The following is a 13,145-nucleotide window of genomic DNA, read 5'->3' on the forward strand; positions in this document are numbered from 1 at the left end:
TTTTTTGGTTGTAGTTGTCATTGTCATTTATCAGGCCTGGGCCAGGCTTGAACCTGCTAGCCTCAGTGTATGTGGCTGGCGCCCTACTCACTGAGCTATGGCACGGAGCCTGGTTCATTTTCAATGATTCAACTAAATGGGTTACTCTGCAGTCATTGAAATGATAATTTCAGGCCAGGTATAGTGGCTCCAACCTGTAAACCTAGCACTCTGGGAGGCTGAGGTGAGGCCAGAGGATCACTTGAGGTCTGGAGTTGGAGACTAGCCTGAGCAAGAGTGAAATCCTAAGGCTCCATCTCAACTAAATAACCAGAAAAAATTAGCCAGGCGGCATGCTGGTGTGCGTGTAGCCCCAGCTGCTCACTAGGCTGTGGCAGAAGGATCCCTTGACCCAGGGAGTTTGAGGCCGCTGTGGCTATAATGATGCCACTGCTCTCTACTCTATCTCAAAAAAAAGAAAAAATGATAATTTTATTTCAAAGACTATGTAATAACATGGAAACTGTTTAAGATTTAAAGTGCACACAGAATGGTGTCTATACTATGACCCTGGCTGTGTCCATATGAAGAGCACTATTGGTGGGAGTTTCTATCCCCTGAGTGCTTCATTTTTGACCTCTTTACACACTGGATTTGTGTATTCAGATGGGAAAATTCTCTGACCATGTACAACTTAGTTTCCTTTTGACCAGTTATGAATATTTATTATACATAAACTTTCCCAAGGCTAGGAGAGAGAGTACTAAAAAAACAAAAACGATTTGAGTAGCAAAAATGTGATGAATTTTGAGAATGCATTTCCACTCCTGCTGATGGGACTTACATGTTTACTATTAATGATAATTTAAATTAGAATTATGGAATAATCCTTTTATTCCTATTTTCCTCTGCTTAGGAAAAAATGAGTTGTTGGATGCAAGGTATTCAGAATAAGGCTTGCCATAGAGTAAGTAATCAGAAAGGTGAGCTTGTAGCATCCTGACACTTGTTATATGCAAAGCACCATTTTTTATGTTAATTAATGCATGTAATCCTCTCAACAATGCAGTGGGACTATTACTATTCCAACTTTAGAGGTGAGAAAACACATATAGAGAAGTTTTACCACTTGTCTAGGGTCAGGTCCCTAGCAAGTGGCTAAGCTGGAATTCCCTGGGGGCTGGGTCCTAGCTCGTTGCTCCTTACCATTCTGCCAGCTTTGTTGCACAACAAAGCTGATATCTTTAGGGTTTCTGGAAAAGAAAAACAAGTGGCCCACTGTGAGTGTCTGGGAGGGGGATGATGAGAGCCGGAGAGGAGGAAGAGGGAACTTGCTTCTTCATCTTTTGGAGGGGAGGGAATAAATGGAGACCTTGGGGGTGGGGGAACCTTGGGTGGATTCACTTGTTTATTGATGGAGAGGCTGGAGGTAAGACATCCATGACCAGCACATGGCTAAAGTAGCACACAGAGTCCGAATGACAGAGACAAGGGTCTGAGCCACATGGGTCTGGAGGGTTGCCTCTGGTCCTCAGCTACCTAAGTGTTAAGGTTTTAGAAGTGGTAGCTTATCTGAGATGTCACCTGGAATAGTGTACTCCTCCTCCACCCCTCCACAGCTGAGAGAGTACTCAAATGTCTTGATTACTGCTGCCCCACTGGCTTCTCCCATAAATAGTCACAGAAGGGTTTCAGACAGATGAGAAACTGCCCCTGGCTCTGGTCCCATCAGGGCTCCACCCGAGGCATTGTTGCCTTCTCTCCTCCACCCCACCTACCTTCAAAAGCCAGAACGCCTCCCCAACTCTGATCTCAGTGAGAGTGTGAGGGCCGTGGGTTTGATTTAACCCAGGCAAGGCCAGCATGAAATCAGAAACTGAGTCCAGGAAAGACCCATCGGGGTGAGGGAGGGACTCCAGGGAGCAGGACCCAAGTTGAGGCTGACAGCTAGGGACATGCCAGGTGAACCCAGAGACTGGGATGGAAGACGAGGCAGAACTGAGGGTCAGAAGTCAGGCCAGGACCACAGAAACAAATCCTTGCCTCTGCCCCTCCTGGGAGCAATCCTAGCAAAGCGGGTATCCAGGGGCTGGGGCTGAATAGGGGACATTCACCTGAGACCAAGAGTTAAAGTGGACACTGCAGGAGCAAGTTGAGTCAGAAACATGTGAGAAGCTGTGGTCTAAAAAGGGAAGCCTGAAGGGTCACCAAAGTGAAGGGGCCAGAAGTAGCCATGGCAGCTGGGATACAGAACCAGGAATCTGAGACCCAGCAAGATGAGAGCAAAAATAGTAGGGCCAGGGTAAACAGGATAGGTCTAGAACACATGCTGCTTGTGGCTCACTCTGGTGGGCCAGCTGGGCAAGGTGGGAATGTGGATCTGCTAAATTTAAAGGGCCAGAGCAGACAGCAGTGTACAGGGGACCTTGACACTGTCTCAGCCTAGGAGTCCCTTATAATAGCTCAGGTTGTGTCCAGAAGGGCTAGGCACGGTTTGCCCTGACCTGGAGCCAGTAAGCCAGGCTGAGTGTACAGGGGAGGGGAGGGCCGTGTTAGAGATAAGAACAAAGCCTGGTGGGTGCTTGGGTGGAGGGACAAGTTTGGGCGCTGGGGCCTTGGCGCCGTGGGGCCTGCATGCTCAGGCCTGCAGGATAGGTCTGGAGGAGAGAGTAGCTGGTGAGTCACAATCCCAGATGTGGAGCAGATGTTCTCGGCAGATCTGGGCTGCTTGTCAGCAGGATTTGACCACAGCCTGGATCAGCTGTCAGGCTCAGGCCAGCGGCCCTGTTGCTAGCACAGAAAATGCCTAAGAACTCGCTCCTCTGTGAGTGTTCGCTCTTTGAAATGCTTCATAGCCCCACAGAGCCACATTTGGGTGAGTAAATGTATTCTCTGAGCCAGGCTCTACAAGTTGATTTTATGACGCATCTAGGCAGAAGGTGAAACGCCCCAGTCATTAACTCACTTCCCCTTGTGGGTGAATTCTGCAATGAGTCGTTCATCTGAGCCCTGGAACGAGTTTCTCTAGCGTACACAGGGCTGTCTGTCAGTGTGCATTTGGCGGTTCAGATAAATCCTTGGCACCTCAGAGAATGTCCCTGGTTCACCTCTGAGGCCACGTGCTTTCTCCTGCAGGCTGCTTTGCTGGCTCTTCCTGGAACAGGCCAGGACACAGTGATGAAGCTCCGTGCATAAAGCTGCACTGTCTTAGGGAGGCCTTGACACACATCTGGATTCCTACCCTCAGCTTGCCATGGTATTCAGATAGCTTAATGTGTCCTCTGTGTGTGTGTGTCCTTTTAAATTCTAGCTTAATTGCTACATGTTTTAAGCCTCTTCTGTCCTTCTAAAATAGGGCTGTGACCATGTCTCTAAAGGAGAGCCCAGGAAGCAAACACCGTGGGCCAGCTGCCAAGGCTGGCAGAATGAGACACAGCACTTGAAATAAATGCAGGGTGTTTGCTTCCAGATTCTTCACCACATCAGGGATGAGTCAGATGACTTCTCACCCCAGATCTGTTTTTATCCACTTTCCTACTCAGAGATGGGGTGGGAGGATTTTATAAAGTTTAAAATATATCCCCAAATTACATACTTTGGCCTTTGGCGTTTTCAAGCACAATAGAGATTCTTTCATTCTTCAACACAGTTGGAAATTATTTTTTGACATTTTCAATCCGTTTTAATGTCTACTTAGGGTAGAAAAAGCAGTAGGTAGGGAGTCAAGAGCCTGAGGATCATGTCCCTGCTAGTTAGTGACTGTGGGATTTGGGGTAATTTAGCTCACCTCTCTGCCAGTTTCCTCACCAGCCACTTGTGGTGTTAGTCCCTCAGGAGGCTGTGAGCTTCCCTTGGGTCGCACAGCTCTCTCCTCTCCAAAGCCCTGTAGGGTGAACCCCTGCCCTCCACATGGAGTAGCTTGTCATGTCCTGGCTTGTCCTGACAGCAAGTTGGATCCCTCATGAAGTGTTTTGAACACTAAAATAGCACGTTCCTGTGGGGGATAATTATTACTATACATCAAGAAAAAAAAAAAAGGCCCAAACCAAAAGCATTCAAACCTGTTCCTCTTCTCTTCAGCCTTCTTAATGCTCAACTTGGTTTTGTCTGTGGATGGTTTGTTGGTATCCCAGGCAAACCACTTCTGTCTGGCTTCAGAGGCTGGAGGGGCCCCCTAACTCCATTCACAATACCTCTGCAATCCCACTATTAGGCAGCTACCTGGATAAAACAAAATATTTTTATCATAAGGACCTATGTATGAGATTGTTTATCGCAGCTCAGTTTACAATCACCAAGATGCGGAAACAGCATCAGTGTCCATCAATTCAGGAATGGATTCACAGACTGTGGTACACGCACACCATGGAATACTATTAAGCCACAAAAAAGATGGAGACTTCACATCTTTTGTATCAACCTGGATGGAGGTAAAATACATTCTTCTTAGTGAAGTATCGTAAGAATGGAAAAGCAAATATCCAATGTACTCAATACTAATATGAAGCCAGTAGCTGATCTAATACATAACCACAGATGATCTAATTCATTTCAATTCAAGTTGGGAGAAGGGGGTATCAGGGGGTGGGGAGAGAAGGGGAGGTTGAGGTGCTCCCACTGAATGGGCACAATGTAGGAGTGTATGGCACACCTTTTGGGTGCAGGACATAACTACAAGAGGGACCCTGCCTAACAAATTTAAATATTGTGACTTGGTTGTTTGTACCCTCACATTAACCTGGAAGAAAAATAAAAATAAAAAAACCCCTCTGCATCTGCTGCTGCTGTTCCCTCCCCCCCCCCCCAGGGTGGATCATAAGTTCTCTTATTTATTTATTTTATTGTGGCAAAGTATGTATAACATAAAACTTGCCATTTAAGCCATTCTGAGTGGACAGTTCAGCAGCATTAAGTACCTTCACATTGTCACGCAACCATGGCCACTGTCCATATGCACATTTTCATCTCACAAAGCTCAATCTCTGTATCTATTTAACAACAACTCCCCATCTTCTTTTCCCTAGAAAAATAAACATACAGTCAAAATTCAGCAGATAATTTTAGGGGATACAGATATGCCTGAATATCATGTATTAAGAATTCTGGACGGGCACAGTGGCTCGTGCCTGTAATCCGAGCACTCTGGGAGGCCAAGGTGGGTGGATTGCTTGAGCTCAGGAGTTCGAGACCAGTCTGAGCAATAGAGAGATCCCATCTCTACTAAAAATAGAAAAACTAGCCAGGCGTTGTGGCAGGCACCTGGAGTCCCAGCTACTTGGGAGGCTGAGGCAAGAGGATCACCTGAATTCAGGAGTTTGAGGTTGCTGTGAGCCATGACCTCATAGCACTCCAGCCTGCGGTAACAGAGTGAGACTCTGTCTCTCAAACAAAAACAAGAATACACACAAACAAAACCAAGAATCACTTGCTTTTACCAGATTTTCAGTTTTCTCCACTCTGGTTAAGTTGTCCTAAAAGCTCCTAATGTCATTATTTTTTAAATCATTTTCTTCTTTCTGCTTCTGGCAGACATGAAGCAATTATAGTTGAAGAGGTACTTACTTCTGTATTCATAACATCTTTATTTTCCTTGGGATTTTGGAGGCTTCTTCTACTCTCAAATAAGAGAGTGTTAAGTCCAGAAGCTATTTCTATGTAGCTATGTTGCAAAAACATTCTAAGGATGGGTCCTGTATTTTTTGCCCTTCTGGAAAATTCCATTCTCTATGCAAGTGGCAAAGAGAACTAATGCTCTGGCTCCCGCTCTGCATTTCCCTTGCTTGTACGCTTTATTAAATAACTTCTTAATTATAGTTCCAGCTGCTTTATATCATATTTGTCCAGTTTTCACAAAGGATTATACACGTATTCTCTGATATACTTTCATAAAAAGAAGCCCTCACCCGGGGTACGAGCTTAAATACCAGCACAGGAAGAATTGTTGAGTGATGCTTGGTGGCAGCTGGGAGACCATGCATCTGTTGAGGAGGGTGGTGCGTGGTTAACGCCACAGATTTGGAGTTAAGGTTGTTTCTTCTCTGTTATTGTAAAAATTATGGTTGTAGCTATTTTTAAAAGCACATAAGAAAGGATGATTGTGCAAGTGTGTGTTGCAATTCATGAGCTCAAATACCAAGACTGGTGACTTCCAGGATGTTGATTGCCACTTAGAGCAGTGTTTTTCAAACTTTAATATGCATATGAAGTGCCTGGGCATCTTTTTAAAATGCAGATTTTGATTCAGTATATCTGGGATCAGGCCTGAGATTCAGCTTTTCTAACCAACCCCCAGGTGATGTCATTGTTGCTGGTCCAGAGGCCACATTAGGTTGAGAAAAGTCCTAGGGAGCCTCTTGGAGGATGTACCACAATGGCATCACACGTGGTCCTTAGCTTTGTAAGCCTGAAGCAGCATGGTCCAAATCCTTCAGCGTAATTTTAAAATCCAGAAACAATAAACCCCCAAAACACAAGGTAGGCCCAGTACAATGGCTCATGCCTGTAATCCTAGCACTCTGGGAGGCTGAGGCCGGTGGATTGCCTGAGCTCAGGAGTTGGAGACCAGCCTGAGCAAGAGCGAGACACTGTCTCTACTAAAAATCGAAAACTAGCCCTCTGTAGTCCTAGCTACTTGAGAGGTTGAGGCAAGAGGATTACTTGAGCCTAAGAGTTTGAGGTTGTTGTGAGCTATGATGCCATGGAACTCTACCCAGGGCGACTAAGACTGTCCCCCCCCACCCCCCAAAAAAAGTACAAGGTGTTCCAAAGTCTTCATACATAGGGAAAATGGGAAATCGTAGGTAAATGTACCTTCACTTACAAAATATTCATTACAAAATTTTACAATAACATGGCCAACAAGGTAGACCTTATTTTGTAAAATTTTGTAATGCATATTTTGTAAAATGAAGGTACATTTAGGTACAAGTTCCCATTTTCCTGGTATATGGGGTATGGTGTTTTGGGACACCCTGTATTTCCATAACTCCTTTATAGGCAAAACTTGATTTTAACTCATGTGAGACTATTTATAATCCCCGTTTCTCATTTTGTATGAACGTTCATGTTTTTATGGTAAAAATATTGGTGTATTTGACCCTGGGAAGTTGCCTTAGACTCCCCTGAGGTTTGATGTTATGTAAGGCACATGACCATATGCTAGAATATAAAAAATCCAAATTCTGAAATATTTCTAACTCTCAGAGTTTGTGGTCCTGGGACAATTTTTGGTATGCCTGCCCCATCCGTAATCTTCTGGGAATTGTTCTCAACTTCTTGGAGTTGGGCCTGGCTCTGTCCTCCTACTCCCAGCTCCCCCCAGCAGCCATACATAATTTGATCAGGGCTGGACATGTGGCTCACACTGGGCTGAGCAGATTCCCTTTGTAGAAATTTAGAATTGAGATTCACAGGGTGGCACCTGTGGCCCAAGGGATAGGGCCCTGGCCCGGTATACCAGGGGTGGCGTGTTCAAGCCAGGCCCCTGCCAAAACTGAAAAAAAAAAAAAAAGAATTGAGATTCACAAATGCTTGTTTTATGAGTGCTGGGACCAAGGCAGGGGAGGAGCTGTGTGCCTGAGAAGCAGAGAAAGCTCAGAGAAAGAGAGAGAGAGAGACAGACAGACAGACAGACAGAGAGGGAGGAGGGAGATATTGAGAATGAAGCAGGTGGAAAGAGGGAAACAAGTGTGAGATGCAGACTGTGATATAACAATTAAGAAATGTGTCCTTGGTCTTTTCCTCTGGTTCCTATTACCGAGCCTCTAAAACCCTCATAACTTCTTGAGTGAAAGAGATGATAGAGGCATCTTTTCTGTTCATTTGGTTTTTGTCCTCAGTTCCTGGCACAGAACTTTAAAAATCCCTAGGATTTCCTGAGTGATATGGGGTGAGAAGGAACCTCTTATGTTATTTATGCAAATGAGGTGGCTCTTGGAGGTGACTGGCTACCAGAGGAACTAGCCCTGTGATTAGAGGGCTGGAAACTCCCCACCTCTGGGAAAGGGGGCAGGGCTAGAGGTTGTCCCCCGTGGGTAATGACCAGTGATTTAATCAATCAGTGTCTATGTAATGGAACCTTCCTAAAAAACCTAAATTCCAAATTTCCGCAGTGATGAGGTTAGAGAGCTTCCAGGCTGGCACACTCCAACTCCAGGGGTACAGCCAGCCCTGTAGTCCCGAACCGTCGACCCTGCCTATGTACCTCTGTCTGGCCATTCATTTGTTCCTTTATAGTATCTTTTATAACAAACTGATAAACACAAGCAAAGCATTTCCTTGCATTCTGTGAAGCACTAGAGCAAATCATTGAACCTGAGGAGAGGAGTGTGGCCGAGTCATATGGGGGGGTTACCTGCGGCCTCTGAAGTTGGTGCAGTCTTGTGGGACTGAGCCTTTAATCTGTGGGGTCTGTGTTAAATCTGAATAATTAGTGCTAGAATTGGATTAAATAAGAAGCACCCAGTTGGTGTCCACAAAAGAACTGGAATATTGCTTAGTGTGGAAAACTCGTACTTTTGGTGGTGTAAGTTTTGTGAGTAGAGAAACAGTTTCTCCTAGTACAGATCAAGAATGAGGGCATAGCCTTCAATCTTGATGTACAATCCAAAAGGCCTTCACTAGACATGAATGTAACTTTTTTTTTTTAAATGCAGTAACATTTTTTTTAACCTTTTTTTTTTTTTTTTTTTTTTTTGAGACAGAGCCTCAAGCTGTTGCCCTGGGTAGAGTGCTGTGGCATCACTGCTCACAGCAACCTCCAACTCCTGGGCTCATGCCATTCTCCTGCCTCTGCCTCCCAAGTAGCTGGGACCACAGGCATCCGCCACAATGCCCGGCTATTTTTTGGTTGCAGCTGTTATTGTTGCTTGGCAGGCCCAGGCTGGATTCGAACCCACCAGTTCAGGTGTATGTGGCTGGCTCCTTAGCCACTTGAGCCGCAGCTGCCTGAGTCAGAAGTAACGTTTTGTTGTTATTGTTGTTGCAGTTTGCCCAGGGCAGCGCCCTACTCACTGAGCCACAGGTGCCGCCCAATGCAGTAACATTTTTTTAGACTCTGGAGAATGAACACGCAATTCAAATTCTCAGGAGAATGCTGATTTATTAATTTCCATGCAGAGTAACTGCCAGTGGGACCAGAATTCTCCTGCTCACAGGTCAGCCTATTCTTTCCCAGTAGGAAAATCTACACAGGAAGTCAAATTATAATAAGGCTGCATGATGAGTGCAGACAGAACCAGATAATTAGGGGATCTGAGCACACCGTCTCCAAGGATGGCTCGGATGCCTGGAGGCACTTTCCTCCACTTCCAGGACACAGTGAACCTGCCAAATGATATACATATGTGCATGTGCTAGGGCATCCTTGAAAGTAGGCCACTCTCTAAAACCAGCTCACCCCTAAGCCCAGTCAGCTAATGAGCCATTTACCTAAACTTAGTATTTGTCAAAACATTTCATGTGGTGGACTGGTTTCCACAGCTTCTGAGTATTTCCTGCTAAGGGGACTGTTGATTGTTTCCTGTTATACCCTCTTACCCTTCTTTCTCCTTTTCTCTTCCCTCCCCCTTCTCCCTCTTCACTTCCTTTCTCTCTTCCTTTCCTCCCTCCCTCCCTCTTTTCTCCCTGCTTTCTTTTTTACCCCTATTTCAAAGGCATTTTTGCCCACTTGTCTAAGGCTATCTGCCTACCTACCTATTCTCCTACGGCCCCCATCATCTCCTAGAGCCCAAGACTGGAAATTGGGTGAGCCAGAGCAGCCATAAAACCAGAAATAGGGCTGGCTGGAGAAAATAGATAGGGCAAAGCTAAAGTAAAGTGGGGCTGTATGTTGGGAGGAGGACCTGAAAGGCCAGAGCCAGCACTCAGATGATTTTCAACACCAAGACCAAAGCAGCAGGAGCAGAACTGTCAACTGAAGGCCGGACATCAGCAAGGCAGCTCACAGAGGCAATCCTCACACTCTGGGAGGCCATGGCGGGTAGATCACTTACCAGCCTGAGCAAGAGTAAGACCTCATCTCCACTAAAAATAGAAAAACTAGCCAGGGGTTGTGGTGGGCACAGGTAGTCCCAGCTACTCAGAGGCTGAGGTAAGAGGGTTATGTGAGCCCAGGAGTTTGAGGTTGCTGTGAGCTATGAGCTATGACACTGGCACTTTACCAAGTTTGACAAAGTAAGACTCTGTCTCAAACAGACAAACAAACAAACAAAATGTCATCTGAAAATCAAACCAGGAGTCAAGAGTGGGACAAGAGACTGGAATGAAGTATGGAGATAATAATAGTTGTTTCCATTGCCCATCACCCACTTATAATTTTCTATTTCTCTAAAGTTACAGTATGTGCCTTTTGGAAAAATTTATGCAATGTTGAATTTGCATAAATCAAGAGTTGCTCAACACAGGGGGTGTGTTTTATGTGTTTATGATTCATCAACTTTCCTTTTTTCCTTTAGCTTCTCCTTCCTGCGGCTTATTGTCTGCTCTTAGGCTTTTGCCAATACTTACTGTCATTATTAAGCAAATTCCCCCAAATCCAATGTTTGCTGCTCTCTAGTGATACATTTCTGTGAAAGTGAAAAAAATAACATGCAGTCACCACAACTATATTAAGTCCTACTGCAGTTTATATTTTGTGGCATCTAGATGACAAAATAATCCTGGATTATAAATATTAACATGCATTTGGTAACAAGCTACAGTGCCTGGCATCAGCCTAACTCATGGCAGCTTCAAACTCCTAGGCTCAAGTGATCCTCCTGCCTCAGCCTCCTAAGTAGCTGGGACTGCTGGCACCTGCCACAACATGTGGCTAACTTTTTTCTATTTTTAGTGGACCTGAGGTCTCACTCTTGCTCAGGCTGGTCTCAAACTCCTGAGCTCAAGGGATCCTCTTGTTTAGCCCCCCAGAGGGCTAAGATTATAGGTGTGAACCGTCTTGCCCAGCCGCACAATATATTATAAAGCTCAATTTAATCAAATAAAGCTTGTTTTAACCAAATAAAAGTTTTTTCCCCACCATAAAAATTGTATATATTTGTATTTGTTTTCTGTTGCTTCTGTAACTGTCACAATTCAGTGATTTAAGACAACACAAATTTATTTTCTTACAGTTCTGAAGATTAGAAGTCCTAAAATCAAGGTGACAAGAGGGCTGTGTTTCTTCTGGAGGCTATAAAAGAAAATGTTTCCTTGCCTCTTCTAGTTTCTAGAGGCTGCCTACATTCCTTTGCTCATGGTCCCTTCCCAGCATATTAGCATGTTTTAACCTGTGTCTCTGACTAAACCCCCTGCTTCTGTCATCACAGTGGTTTCTCTCTCTGCCCCTCCTGCCTCCCTTTTTGAGATTCTTTTTTTATTTATTTTTTTTGAGACAGAGTTTCACTATGTTGCCCTGGGTAGAGTGCCTTGGCATCACAGCTCACAGCAATCTCAAACTCTTGGGCTTAAGCGATTATCTTGTCTCAGCCTCCCAAGTAGCTGGGACTATAGGTGCCTGCCACAACGACCAGCTATGTTTTGGTTGCGGTAGTCATTGTTGTTTAGTAGGCCTGGGCTGCGCTCCAACCTACCAGCCTCCATGTATGTGGCTGGCGCCCTACTCACTGAACTACAGGGCACTGGGCCCCATTTTGAGATTCTTAATTTAATCACATTTACAAAATCCCTTTTATCATGTAAGGTAATGTATTCACATGTTCTGGGGATTAGGATGTGGACATCTTTGGGGTGGTCTTCCCTGTCTAATCATATTCCTTTATACTATTTAGCCTACTGTAATTTTAATTTATAAAGCATTAATAAAATAGAGCTCAGAAACATAGAAAGCGGAAAAAAGTTCCAATACTGAAAGATAAACATAATCAACATTTTCTTCTAGATTAAAAAAATAGTTTTTACATAGTTATAATCCTATTATGTATACAATTTGAGATCTTGGTTTTTCACAAAATATTATATAACAGTGTATTTTCCATATTAGTACATAGTTTTAATATTTTTATTGATTACATAATATTCCATTGAGTGGATGGGATATTTTTTACTCAAGTCTTTCCTTAGTTTTGAAAATTTAAGTTGTTCTTAAGTTTTTGATATTATAAATAACCTTGTGACAAATATTTTTGCTTATTAGGACTTTTGTGTTTGTGTTTATAAGATTTTCCTTGGGGGCAGTGCCTGTGGCTCAGTGGGTAGGGTGCTAGCCCCATATACCAAAGGTGGAGGGTTTGAACCTGGTCCTGGCCAGGGTGGTGGGTGCCTGTAGTCCTGGCTACTGGAGAGGCTGAGGCAAGAGAATTGCCTAAGCCCAAGAGCTGGAGGTTGTTGTTAGCTGTGACACCACAGCACTCTACTGAGGGTGATAAAGTGAGACTCTGTCTCAAAAAAAAAAAAAACCTTGGGATGGATTCTCAGATGTGGGATTACTATATCAAATTTTTTCAAAGGGTTTATACCAATAGAAATATATCAGTAAACATTTTTACTGTATCCTTACCCACACCAAATAAAACAACAATTATAATAATATCTTTGCCAATCAGATAGATGAAATAGATATCTTACTTTGGTTTTAATTTGTATTCACTGGCTTGGTACCTGTTCAAGTGGCTAAGGCGCCAGCCACATACACCTAAGGTGGTGGGTTCGAATCCAGCCTGGGCCCACCAAACAACAATGATGGCTGCAACCAAAAAATAGCTAGGTGTTGTGGCGGGTGCCTGTGGTCCCAGCTACTTGGGAGGCTGAGGCAGGAGACTTGCTTGAGCCTAGGAGTTGGAGGTTGCTCTGTGCTGTGATGCCACGGCACTCTACCCAGGGGGACAGATTGAGGCTCTGTCTCAAAAGAAAAAAAAATTGTATTCACTTATTTAGAAAGGAGATTGAAGATTTTTTTCATGGGCTTGTTTTCCAGCTAGGTATAATTCTCTAATGAATTTATTGATTCAAGTCTTTTATTTTGGGGGGAGATGAAGTATTTTTAAAATCAGTTTGCTGGGGGCGGAGCCAAGATGGCGAACTGCAGCCAGCTTTTTACAGAAGCTCCCGTCCAGAAGGAGGCTGAAAGGACAGAACCTTAGCAAATTAGCTGATGGTTTGGAGCAGAGACAAGAGAGAAGATTGAAGAGTGCACTTCAACCTTCCTGAGGCGAGCTGCGACCCTGAAA

This window comes from Otolemur garnettii, unplaced genomic scaffold (assembly GCF_000181295.1).
Source record: "Otolemur garnettii isolate 467f Iridium unplaced genomic scaffold, OtoGar3 scaffold00001, whole genome shotgun sequence".
Classification (NCBI taxonomy): Eukaryota; Metazoa; Chordata; class Mammalia; order Primates; family Galagidae; genus Otolemur; species Otolemur garnettii.